A 14,101-nucleotide genomic window follows, 5' to 3' on the forward strand; every position below is an offset into this window, starting at 1 on the left:
AATGTTAGATCCAACATTTGACAGCAGAGAGTGCAGAGAAGGTTAGATTAATTGGTTCTGTCAGTAACAAAACTCAATTAGCACAAGTTTTAGAAACCCATTAACATAATGGGGTCTAATTGCACAATTCCTAATTAAGCAATCCAAGTGGTGCAAATGGGGTAGCTCTTCTGGTAACTGGAGCTACATTACGCTGACCACAGGAACTCTGTTCCACCGCGATCGAACAGAGTTCTTGGGGTGTTTCAAGAATATGGTTAAGATATACTACAAATTAAACCAAAATATTTCACAAACCACACCAGCATATGATTAATACTGAAAGCGATATGTATCCCACAGGACAGGCTGATCTCGAAACACTGTAATACCTGCAGCCTAAGGCTTCAAAGTCTCAATGGCTTTTGTACCTTCAAATCAAATAATTGCAAAATGTCCTTTGCAGTCTGAAAGTTTGAAAGAAGAAGATTTCCACACACACACTAATGGATTATTCCTTTCTGAGATTTGTCTCCCCCCTGTTTTCCCTCCACTTTTCTGCCCTTCTCTCCTGAAGGCACTGATACGGTTCTATACACACCAACTGTCTTCCAGTATCTCGACACATGTCCCTTCTTTCACTATGAGCCAGAATAATGACATCTGGCAGTGGCAGACTTTTAAATATTAAAATAATCATAGATAAGTCAAGCCTGCCATCACCTGGTGCACCTTCAACAAGGGGGAGGGAGCGGGAGAGTCACTGAGCATCTGGGAGGAGGAACCTTGGCTGATTTTATACACTGGGCACTGAGGTCGATTGTAGTGCTTCCAAGCATGAATTTTCTGGTTGAGATGAGTTCACTTAACATTGACTGGGAATGGAACCTTAAGATCTTTTGGTCTGTACAGTGTAGTGCTATACCTGCCGGCGATTTTGCTCACTCGACCATTGAGGATCTACTGCTTTTTACTTTGTAATGGTTTGACTTCAGAAACCAATATCTGTTACGAGCAAATATATTTAATTGTAATTCTGAAGGACTGGGCAGAATGGCTGGTTACAACACTGCCCCTTTATTTGTTCGTGAATGCAGCCCAGACTGGCTGGATGAAGGTCCCTTGTCTCTGATGGCGACTGGTAGTGCAAAGGGTTAGAACAATTGTCCTTTCATCTCTGGGACCTGGCTTTGAATCCAGTCCAGTCTAATGGGTGAAGCTCTTCTCTGTCCTCTGCGTGCAAAGGTTATAAATGAAACGTGTTTCGAGTCATCTACAACCAACTTCTAATGAGCCCAAGTCCAAAGCGCAAACTGACCATAATTTTGACTAATTGGCCATGTCATTTCGATAGGACATAAAAGCAGCAGGTGCAGGAAATGGAAATACCAGGTGTAGTGGAGGGTGCTTATTCAACGTGAGATTAAAGTGCATTGCTGGAGCAATATTTTCACTGTTAACTTTCACTGTACTTACTTCAAAGCACTTGATTAGATGGTACAGAGGGAGCTTCGTTCGTCACCCAACCCGCGCGATACCTAATCCAAACAAGTGTTTAATGGGCAGTGCGTATTTTACACACTGCATCTGATGTTTGATATGGTATATCTGATTCTTGTTCTTGTTAGTAATAATGAGTGCATTCACCAGAAGTTAGTTCTTTCTCATTGATGGACATAAAAATGTTATCATAAATGGCAATGAGACAATCCAGTTACCATCAGGATTACCTAGTTTCCCCTGGTGTCCTGGCCAACAATCCCATGAATAAAATTGATCATTCAGTTCATGGCTGTTTGTGGGGAGTTGCTGTGCGCAATTTGGTTGACGTGTTTGCCTACAAAATACACAGTCACTGCAGTCATTTCACAGTGAATCCTGTGAGGAACTTTGAGATGTCCTTCCAACATGAGAGTGGGTTTGGACTCGAGTCAATGTAAATGGCTCCTGTTGCAAATTGCAGCAAAATTAGACCCCAATATTGAATTGTAGGGATGTGAAGAAAACAGCAATGTAGTGGAGGGTGGCTTATAATTAGTCCCAACAGGAGGTGTGGTTCATAATTTTTGTGATTTTGGAAATTGCATGATGCTGTAGTGGGAAAACTGTCAGTTTGGCATCATGGAAGGATGCAATTTGAACATCTCTTGTGGAATACTTGGTGAATTTCAAACGAATATGACAGCTGGTACTAAGACATCAGCACCTGGGATAAGTCTGATATCAGGTCAGATGTGATGATGTTGTCATGGAACCCAAGCGGAGACTGGATACTAGCCCGGAATACTCTGAATGAACCCATCCTGTGAAGTGCTGCTGATTATCATGTGATGCTAATTGCTGTTCAACATGAGGAATTGGAACTTTCAGGGAGTCATGAGCTGAGCTAATAGAAAAGTGTGGAAATATTTGCCCAAAATTGCGGCGAGATTTAAACATATTGCAGTGGGAATTTTGACAAATTTTACAGAAAATGACGGGAAGTTGACTGGTGCTATTGAGGTACATTTTCCTGCCAACCTACATGTTTTCACTTTATTGATAACAACTAAACATGAGGAAATAACACATATTAGATTGTTGCAAAAGAAAATTGAATTCTTTAACAAAAACTGTGCGGGGGGGTGGGAGGGGGGTACACCAGCGAGGCTACACGAGATCTCAGGGCCCAGCACCGCACACAGACCCAGAGAGAGAGAGAGACACACACAAAGACACACACACACACACAGTCAGAGACACAGAGAGGGACACACTCATTCAGAGATACAGATGAGCGTTCGGAATTGTCCCGCCCACAATGACGTCAAGTAAACAGCCAGGAGGCCCGCGGGCCAGAAACAATATTGATAGCGGGTTTGTAGAGGAAGAGGGTGTTTGTAGCGGATTCTGCGGGAAAAGTGCAGTCGCACTTTTCTATGGGCCCAGGTCATGAATAATGCTCATTGCCTGTGAGGCTTTACTTTCTATAAGTGATCTATGACAATTAAACATGCTTTTTGCTACCCCCCCACACCCAAAAAAAAATACAGATATATTAAGGTTCATTTATCTTCAGGCCCTTGCTAGATTATACCGTGTAGGACAAGCAGTTACCCAGCAACCAAGTGCAAAGCAATAAATCCTTAATTTTCATACACTCAGTGTAGGCAGGTTATTGAAGTAATATAGCAATATGTGGTTTGCAGCTTTTCTTATTCGAGAAACAGCTGTGTCTTCCTTATTTTGGTCAGAGGGTGAGCTGTTTCTGCATGGAGGAAGTAGAGACTGCGATGGGGGAATGAAGGAAACAGAATAATAGTAAAAAGGTGAGCTGCCAGAATGGAACAGGAAGCATGAGATATAATAATAATATGACTTTTTTTTAAAAACGATAAAATACATTGATAATGTTAAGGGAGCATGACCAAAATAAAATATTCTTGTTTATTCAGAAGAGGCACTGGAACTGTCTCCTTATTTAACTAGTGTACTGTACATTTGATTTGTGGGTCAGTTGGGAACAGTGGTCGCACTCTCGTCTCTGAGGTAGAAGGTTGCGAGTTCAAGCCCCACATCGGGACTTGGAATCACATAGTCTGAGCTGATACTCCAGTGCGGTGCTGTCAGAGTTTGTAGTGTCAGAGGTGCTGGCCTTCGAATGAGACATTAAGTAAAGGGCTTATCTGCCTGTTCAGGTGGATGTTAAAGATCCCATGGCAATATTCGAAAAGAGATAAAATCGGACACTCACTCTATGGCTATTCGTGGGACATTGTTGTGCGCAACTGGCTGCCGCGTTTCGCCCACAAAATGCAGAATAATTTTACAGTATTTTCTGTGAAGCACATTTAATACAGTGATAAGCACCATACCAAATGCAAGAATTATTATTATTATTTAGGCCTCTTTGGGAACAGAATAAATGCTCTAAACAAGGCCAAGCAAACAGTGTTATTCTTTCTTTAATGGGATTTTGAAACTGCACATTTGAATATTTTATTTGACATTATTTTTAATCACTATTACTGAATGGGACAAATACAGATTTTAAAGGCTATTCCTCTGTTTCAGCAAAGAAAATACGATTATTAATATTTGAGAAATCAAATGGCATGACAGCACTTACTTATCAAATTGCATTAGTTGACTTGCTGTCTATAGTAGCTTGCTGGAACACTCCAGTGTTAAACGTGGTAAAGAGGCAATGGAAAAATTGCCCATGCCATTTCACTATCCAGAGACCCCAGATGCATCTCCCTTATAAATACCAAGTCAGGATAGGGTTGAACTCATGATTCACCCTCTTTCCCATCTTCACCTGATGTCAAATAGCCTGTCTGCTCTCACTGACAAGGCAACGATGGAACCATACCACAATAAATAGTCAAACCCTCGAGGACAGTGGGAGGGGTGAAATGTGGTTGAGAGAAATAAAATAATCCAAATACCCTAATTGCAGTATACATTAGCCACATATGTCTGCAGATATGTATACCACGTTTGTATAAATTTCAGAGAGAACTAAAAAATAAGGAAGTGGAGAAGAAAACTGATGATTCTCACTGTCTCGCTTTCAGATGTTTTTATGCATTTGGTCATAGGAGGATCTTATCACATTGGCTATTCGGCAGAGGTGCATGTCATCAGAAAATTTGTTATGATGTGGTCTTTCAATGCAGTACTTAGGTGGTTCTATTTAGCCGCTTCCTTCAATGTTCTCCTATCACTTTGCTTCCTGGCCGAGAAAACAGAGAACAACGTTATAACAGGCTTTTTCCACCTTTTCGAATTGTAAGCTTTCTACACTCATTTTTAAAAACAAAACATAATTTTGTATTGTCTTTTTCCAGATGCTGCTATGATGCAAATGTGCGTTGTCAAATAGTCACATAGCCTTATGCTCTGATTTGGAGAGATGGAAAATGAAACAAATCGAAACACAGAATGTAATATGAGAGTTAATTGGTTGGTATTTGAAAGACAGGCATTTATTAAATATTGTGTTCCAGAAAAGTGGATGTATTTGTGGTTATGGATTCTTTCACCTCTGAAAGTCTGATTTCAATCGATCCTAAAAAGAATTGATGGAGCAGAGATCTTATGGTGTGTTCCTCTGGAACCTGGGTTTGAACGTAATCCAGACAAACAACAACAAAAAGATTACATTTGTATAGCGCCTTTCACTTCGGGAGGACCTCCCAAGGCGCTGGACAGAGTACAGCATTTCAGACCCGAGTTGGGGTTGGGGGGCTAAGGGAGGGGAGGGGAAGGGGGGTGGCTGATGGCATGGTCGAAGAGGCAGGTCTTGAGGCAGGACTTGAAGGAGGCTAAGGAGGGGGCGAGGCAGAGTGATTGGGAGATGGAAATCCAGAGGTTGGGGGCAGAGTGGCTGAAGCCTCTCCCACCAATGGGTGGGTCGGGGGACGTGGAGCAGGTCAGAGCCGGTTGAGCGGAGGGAACGGGCGGGTTGGTAGGGGGATAGGAGGTCGCAGAGGTGGGGTGGGGCGAGGCCATGGAGGGCTTTGTAGGTGAGGACCAGGATCTTGAACTGGATCCTCTGAAGGATAGGGAGCCAATGGAGTCAAGCGAGAATTGGGGAGATGGGGGTCACGGAGTTTGGTGCAGGAGAGGACATCGGCTGCAGAGTTCTGGATTATCTGCAGCCTATGGAGGGAGGAGTTGGGAAGGCCGACAAGCAGGGGGTTTGCAGAGTCGAGCCTGGAGGTGATGAAGGCATGAACAAGAGTTTCAGTGGCCTGAGGGGTGAGGTAGTGGCGGAGTCGGGCGATGTTACGGAGGTGAGGGAAGGCAGAGCGGGTCATGGCTTGAATGTGGGGGAGAAAAGACAGTTGAGGGTCGAACAAGACACCGAGGTTCCTGGCTGGCTTGGCGAGTTGTAGTGTGCAACCATGGCGGCTGATGTTGCCAGAGCCTGAGGTGCTGATACAAAAGGGAACAACTTCATACATATTTATTTCTGAGATTCCATATAAACAAAATGTAAGCAGGTTTTAATTGGTTACCAGTGGATGCTACTGTGCAGTATTGCCTATAGTTTTTGCACAATTTAAGATTAATCCAGAGATCCTTTCTAGGGGGAGAGTTGTTATTGGCAGAAAAAATGCAGCGCTGGGATAATCTGACTAACCTTTTGAGGTGGTGGTTAGCGTTAATCATTGGGACAATATGTGGGAAAATGTCACACTACTGTACTGCTGTGCCTGATTTGGTATTGAGTGAGGGTTGCCTTCTTCTACAATTCCATCCTTCACCTTTTGAAATATGTGAGGATTAACAGCAGATTCATTGAAGAAGGACTGGCTGTGTCTGTGGTTTGACTTTTAGGTGTTCGTGATTAGTTGAGCAGTATTTTTTTTAAAAAAAGGAATTGCTGTATCCTCTTAAATCAACCGCACAATTGCCTGTCATTTGGCTTGTGGCTTTCTCCCTATCCCTGTTGACCCCTACTTTGTGCTTCCAACACTTTAATTGAGATTGGTAGGTGTGAATGTCAGGTACTTCCCAGCAGGTGGCAGTGGAAGTCAGATGGGAAGTCTACTGAAACATTGGGATAAGATATGGGAAAGGCCTAATTCAGTTAGTCAAAGAGACCAAATTGGGGTCAGAGATTTGAAAAAGCGGCCAAAGTGTGGAAATAAAGGATGAAAAGCAAAATTGGTGACTCAAGGGAGATGGCATTTATAGGGACTTTTTTGTTGCACCTTGGCTGCTTTTGGAAAACACAATTAAATGCTTCCTTTTTCAAATTAGATCCCATTGTGGTACATTTCCTGTAGGCAGGCCAAATACAATATTGATGGAGACCTAAGATGCTCAATCTGCCCTTTTAACATGGGAGCTGGACGGTTTAGAGGATCTAGAAACATGTTTCCTCATAGGAAGGTACAAGCCTCAAAATGAAGAGTTTGGGAAATTAATATGCTGACATTAATATGTTAGATGTTGCTCTCATTAATCTGTAGAATAGTGCAAGTGGCACATAAAGCCATTATATCACTGGACTACTCTTGTTATTGCATTTAAGATTGTTATTTTTAAGAACATGTGGATGGCATTCCAATGAATCAAACCTTTCTATTCATTGCCATCATGTAAAACTTCAATCAAGAAATACCCTTTCCCATTCACTCTGTGTGTGGAGAATTACTTAGCCAAGAAACCATATATTTATATAAAATATTGACTCAAGTGTAAAATGCGATTCAATTATCTATTTTGTTAATGTGAAAGTTCTTGGCCTTGAATTCAGGATTTTACCACGTGGTAACAAGGTTTGAAGTTTGGTCTCACGCTTGTGTGATACACAACATTGCAGTGTCCCTGAGAGCAGTCCTTGAATAAGATACGGCTTAGATTATGCTGATTTGACGTTAAATGAACGACACTGGTTTACAGTATGTGCCCGATCCAGATTGAATTATTAACTGATTAATTCCCCGAGGGAGTGAAATGTGGGGCGAGTTTCCTTACTCCACACACCTTTGTTTACTGAGGAAGTAGAAATCCGGTTGTTAACCGATTGCTGGATTGCTTTTCCGGGAGGTAATAATTCCTTTAAAAAAATTATAATAATAATAAATTGGTCACTTCAATCCACGACTGTTTGTGGGTCATTGCTGTGCGCAATTGACTGCCATGTTTCTCCCAGAATAATATACAGTTAATTAATTTTATATCATATTCTGCGAAGCGCTTTGAGACGTCTAGAAGATGTGAAAAGCGCTATATCAAATGCAAGTATTATTATTATTATTAATTCATTTTACAGTATATTCTGTGAAGAGGTTTGAGACATCGTAAAGATGTGATAAGTTGCTTTAACAAATGCAAGGATTATTATTATTATTAGGGGCCCAAAATTGGCCAATCTGTTTATATTCCTGATATAGGAATACTGCTCCAAATACAATCTTAGAGAGTTATAAATGTTATGGCAGTTTTAATGGTGCATTTACCAGGATTTCAACGTTTAATACTTAGCCAGGGTAACGGCAGCATTGGACTCATGCAAATTGTGTGTCCTCCATACTTTCAGCTGGGGTGTTTGTGAAGAAAACTGCAACGTTTTGATCAGGCTACATTGAATTATCCTCACCAAGTGAGAGCTGGAATGGTAACCCATGTAGCCAGCATTGAAGTGCCCTCCCCCCCCTATTGGATAGTGTTTAATGAAATGAAGTGTCAGCTGAGGAGAAATCCAGCTTTCATACTGCATCTTGAATAACAAATAAGCACTATGTTTCAAATTGCGTGGGAACAGTGCGAATGTGGATCGAGTGCTGTGTCTACGGTAACTTTGGGTAATTTAATAGACTATCGATTATTGATGTAATCAATGGAATATTCAGATCTATTAAATCATAGTAAAATGGACCTCCCACTCAGCAGCTGTCGAATTGTAAGGGTAGTTTCTCTGGATTTTATTTTTCTTGCTTTGACAATAATAGTTTGGTGAGAGGTTCTGCTGTTTGGACATTGACAGTGTCCCAAGAGAGACCAAGAGAAGTTATTCTGATTCCATATCAAAGGAGACCATGCTGACATTACCAACAAAACATTACCAACAAAACCTGCCATTGTGCGCCAGGGGAGGCTATGCCGGGATGCACAATGCTGATCAGTTCTAGGAAAACCGCTACAGCTTATGCGCCATATAGATGCTGTGCTGAGACGGATCATATGGTCATATAGTTTTGCCCTCAAACCATACAGTCAACTCACTTTACAGTATATTCTGTGAAGCACTTTGAGACATCTCGAAGACATGATAAATGTAAGAATTATTAGTATTATAGTCAACAACATAAATTATTGTCCATGGTGGCATCACATAAAGACTGTAATTTTGGCTACATTTACTTCAGAAATGGAATTCCTTACTGACAAACATGGAAAATGCACATTCTTGCCTTCATGGCTCATCACCAGCTCAACGTGATTTTCCCGTCATTCCTTTGAGGATGTTAACATCCAGCAATTCTCTGCAGCTTATTCCCATCTGTTGGCCTCTCTCTCTTCTTCATTCAAGTACTTCTGTGTGTGTATTTTGCTGCCTGGGTTTGGTATATTTTTGCCAATCTTTTTACGTGTATGACTATTAACTGATGACTTGATTCCAATTTCAGAATTTAGCCACATCTCCCATTTTGGATGTTGATTTTTGATGCTTTTATATTGAATTTGGAAAATTAAACGATTTGATTCCGCTTCGTTGAAATCAGGTTACTAGCTACTATGTGTGACACTTCTGAGTTGAGAACCAAAAACTTCAATCAATAAGGACCATTAAAGTCTTGCTTTTACCAATTTTAGCTAGTAAGTCAGTTGGTTTTTTAAAAAAATATTTTTACCTCATTCATTTTTAAAATCCAAATTCACAATTTTTGGGCATCCATGATAGTACACATGCAGTCGGAAGCCAGAAATATTCTCAACAGTCAGTTGAGGGACCGATGTTGCAGCCAGATAGGCTTCCCAAAGCAAGCTTTAAGCAGATGTTCCAAAAGAAACCCAATTTTCATTCTTTTCATTGTGATGCATCTCTCTCTATTTTTTTGACTGAAAAACTAGACACAACAAATAACTGCGTTCTTATTTTGGGAAGAAAAGAAACAACTTTGATGGTCCTCATCAATGAGGAAGTTGCCATTTCTACAGTAGGATTTGAGCAACTGTATCAGAGATGGGTATGATGCTGTACCGTATCTATGGTAATGATACAACATAAGAATTTGCTACACAAAAGAAGACCAAGGTCCATCTGGTTTGCCTTCCACCATCCTGGTAGCACTTAACATGTCATGTCGCAAACTATATACTGTATATACATCAAGATGGGAGGCAATATGTGGGCCTGTGTGCCACTGAAGTACATCCACCTTAACTCAATGATTTGTTTGGAGTCTGTATTTGAGTCATTCCTGGAAAAGTCATCAAATCATAGTTGGATGTATATGAGCAAAAAATGCACTTTCAAAGGTGCAAGGTTGTTCAGTCCTCAGTTTATTAACAATTCAAGAGGAAACCAAGCAAAAGAACATTCTGAAAGGTTGTGCTTTTGCAAGAAGATTAATTCAAACCTTGGTGTCCTTGACATTGTTCAGAGTTGGTTCATTCCATTCACATAGTGATGATGAACTTCATTCACAGAATTGTATAATTGATTTCAATACAGTACACATTGGAACATAAACTGAATGCTCACACTCAGTGGATGAAAATATTATCCTAATACCGTAGTACATGGTAACAATTTATGGGCCACATTGGGTGCCTTGGTGATTTTCTGTTTGACCCTGTCCATTCCAACGTTTCACACTTAATTACAGCTCTGTCTCAAGTACTATACAATCAATATACTGTACCAGTAGGATAGTGATCATACCAACAGGACATAACAAACCTTCCCTGCTTTGCAGTGGTAACTGCCGATATCTTGAATGAAATATGTAGTTACTAGATGTGCGCGGCAAGCAGGAACCGAAAACGATGCCTGCTCTTTGCTGGTTTGTGCATCCACATAAACTGCCACAAATCTGTGATAGTTGTGGGGGGAAGGGAAGAATGACTGATGACATTAGTAAAACAGTCTAAATAAGAATGCCTGTGGATTGGGCCTGAGTTAGACAAGCAAGCTATCTGGAGTAATAGGATAGAATCTTGTGTTCAGAATTCAAGATAAGCACCTCTGGCTCCATCGGTACTTTTGTTTATTGTCCCTTCTGCAGCAAACACTGAGACATCTGTGATAGAACAGGATATCACGGGCTGCCACTAACTCATCAGAGAAACAAAGTTCTGAAGCAAACAGAGGTCCGACCTTGGGACAAGTACAGATCTATTAATACCCATCTCTCAGATCAGTGCATGTGCCTTCTGATGAGACTTGACAAAGCAGCAGTCCTCTGAAGAGGATGAAATGATCCTGCGGATTGATGATGACAAATCATTTCAGTTGTGGGTAGAGTTTCATTAACAGCAAACCAATGCAATATTTACTTGGACAGATGTTTGTCCTCCAGATGTGAATTGTTGAGTAGTTTTTCGTCCATTTATTGGATTTTGAATTGACAAACATCCAGACACGGGCGATTTACGGGCGACTCCAATTGAAGTATTATGCACAGCATTGGGCCCACTACCACCACAGTAAAAACAATGGAAAATATGCAGCTTAGATGTTACCAGGGTTGAGGGGCTTCAGTTATGAAGAGAGATGTGAGAAATTAGGGCTATTCTCACCACAGCTGAGATGGTTAAAAGGTGATCCGATAGAGATCTGGAAGATTTGAAAGACATTAGGATGAATAGCAATGATTGTTTTTACTGATTGGCAAGCTAGGCAATAAGAGGGAACCAATTTCAGATCATATCAAAAATTAAATGGGCGATTGGGGCAAAAAAATATTTTCACAGAAGATGGGTGGAATTGATAACCAAAGATTCTTTTAAAGATTTACTTTTAAAGATTCTTTTAGATAGTCAAGGCTCTGGGATGCTACCCTGCATGAGGGGAGCTATTTAAATGCAAGTTGTTGTTGAAAAGATTTACGCAGATGGGTGTTGAAATCGACCAGGAAAGTGTGATTAGCTTAGGTAGCAAACGTGGAGAGAAAAACGTGATGGACAACAACAACAACAACAACAAAATTACATTTGTATAGCGCCTTTCACGTCACGAGGATGTCCCAAGGCCGCTGGACAATCAGTGTTTCCGACCCGAGCTGGGGGTCGGAATCGGGGAGGGGAACCAAATGTCCTGTTTCTGTGCAGTAATAGTCTCTGATAATGTGAGGAGACTTCCATTCTCTCTCACCCACCTGGACATAATGCTTGACCTAGGGATGAAAGGGAAGTGATATGACCCTCTTATTGCTTCCATTGTTCCTTCTGCTAAAGGTGGAGCTTAGCAAAGGTGCAGTATGCTTGTAGATCTATCTCATGATGAATAGGTCAAAATGTATATGAATATTTGCACCATTTACAGGGATTATTATTTTTCTCAAATCGCTTACGTCAGTAGGCCAATTTGAGAAGAGTAACCATCGATAAAAACATAATCATTTGTTTCAAACGATGGAGCTGTCTAGGCGAGGAAACGAGCGACACTGAATAATACTTAAGCCAATAGGTAGTTGTAAGAAGTCCTGTCTGTTCGGAAGTACTGTGAAGCTCTAGTTTTCTCACACTGAATTGTTTTATCGGAACTTGAGGCAGATCAATAGTTTGCACTCCACAGGGCAGTGTTTTTAGTGCTATCAGTTATCAGCACAATCCATCCACAGGCCAACTGCAAGCACTAAATACAAGACTTTCACAAATTGACAATGAAATAAGAGCAGCTGTCTGAAGAAGATGTGATTAAGTAGCATGAGGCCAAATATCATTTATATTTAATAGCAGGACTTATACATCTTTATAGAGAAAAATCAATGCAGATTTTTACACAGGAGTTTGGCACCAGATAGAAAGCATTGACTGAAAATGCCATCTTAGTATGGGGGTGGGTATTGTTTGCTGGAGAAAATGTAGCTGATATATTTAGGGAACTTCATTTGGTTTCCCAGTGCCACCCACTATGATTCTGAAATACTGAAACATTGGCTGCTGATAGCTATACTGGGAAACACTGGGATGTCCTGTGTGATTTTCCTTCTCAGTGAATTCTCTGGTCACTGCTTCGTGCTTCCACAATGCTACAGCTGAGATTTGGGACTTAGGTGTGGAAAAAATCAGACAGAAATGTACAATTCCCATTCTTCTCTCCTTTCCCTCCCATCTGTGATACTACTCCACAACTGCATCTGGTTGCAACTTGTGAAACGGTTCTAAATTACGATTGATTTTACGAAGTTTTCACCACTCTGCACTGTCAAAATGGTGACAAATTGGTCTTATTGACTAAAACTAGGTCGAATCTAGACCTTTAGTATTTCACTGTGATTCAGATGGTATTCTGTAGGAATAAGAACAGAGCAATTGTTTGGCCTTGATTGCTCAAGGTTGACTTGCTTGGAATCAGTAAATAGGTCAATAGTTGGATTTAAAATAAATACTTGTATTACCTGAAGCAGTTCAGAGTTGCAGCAGAAAATTATCTGTAGGTGTTTGCCCAAGACTGCTTTATTTGGAGTTTAGTTTTGTTATATATTTGTATTGGGTCCTGTGAGACCGCACAGGAAATTTATGCTTCTAGCATAAGCTCAGTGAAAAAAACATGTTAGCAAACTCCTTTCATCTTACAGCCTGGATGTCAATCAATCCCAGATTGGTTAACATTTTTTTCGTTCTCTTGGGTTCGTGCTCTCATTCTCTCTTCCCCTCTCCTTCTTTTTTGTTTCCTCTTTCGTTCTCATAATAATAATAATATAGTGATAATAATCCTTGTATTTGATAATGCACTTTTCACATCGGGAGGACATTTCAAAGGGCTTCATGGGATTCGCTATAAATTGTGGTAACTGTATTTTGTAGGTGGTTGCAGCATCCAATTTTCATACAGCAGTCCCATAACAAGCCATAGAGTGAATGACCAATCTTTTGATCAGCTCACTGTGGTTAAGCATCCACAATAAGAAAAACTCTCTTGTTCGCACCTGATTCAAAAAAATATGGAGAAGGAAAGTAAAAGACTGAAAGAATTTTGTTGGACTATACATGATGTAGGTATGAGGGATAGTAAAACTTTTCTGACTCTAAGCAAATAATGTCAGCACATCTGGCACAGTATGTAGGTAATTCCATCTTGTGGGGAATTAAGTCATCACCAAATGTCAGCTCTCACCAATCTGGGCCTAACGTTCTCAAAGTAATCAGGGTGTCTCCCTCCAGGCAGAGGTGCATTCCATTCCAGATACAGAGAAGTTTCTATGTGTCCGTGGCATACATATGTGGAATTCTGTTTGGTTTGGATATTACTAAGTTGTAGGGTAGGATGTGTCACACACCCAGCAGCCCCCCACCCCCCACCACCCAGAAAAACTATTGTAGGCGCATAACATATAGATGTGATTATCTGTAGAATAGCACAACCCAGATGTGTAACTGCAGGGTGAGTATCTGTGTATGAAAGCTATTATTTCCATTGATGGAGTTTGTTATCTCTATCCTCATTCTTCCA

General features: G+C 40.7%; 1 long non-coding RNA gene across 1 annotated transcript; it reads left to right on the plus strand.

Moving 5' to 3' along the window:
• The first annotated feature begins 3,132 nt into the window (after positions 1-3,132).
• LOC103185929 lies at positions 3,133-4,977 on the plus strand. Its single transcript, XR_488696.1, has 2 exons — positions 3,133-3,287; positions 4,812-4,977. It is a non-coding gene; the product is annotated as an uncharacterized LOC103185929 (long non-coding RNA).
• Positions 4,978-14,101: the final 9,124 nt, after the last annotated feature.

This window comes from Callorhinchus milii, unplaced genomic scaffold (genome assembly GCF_018977255.1).
Source record: "Callorhinchus milii isolate IMCB2004 unplaced genomic scaffold, IMCB_Cmil_1.0 Scaffold14, whole genome shotgun sequence".
Classification (NCBI taxonomy): Eukaryota; Metazoa; Chordata; class Chondrichthyes; order Chimaeriformes; family Callorhinchidae; genus Callorhinchus; species Callorhinchus milii.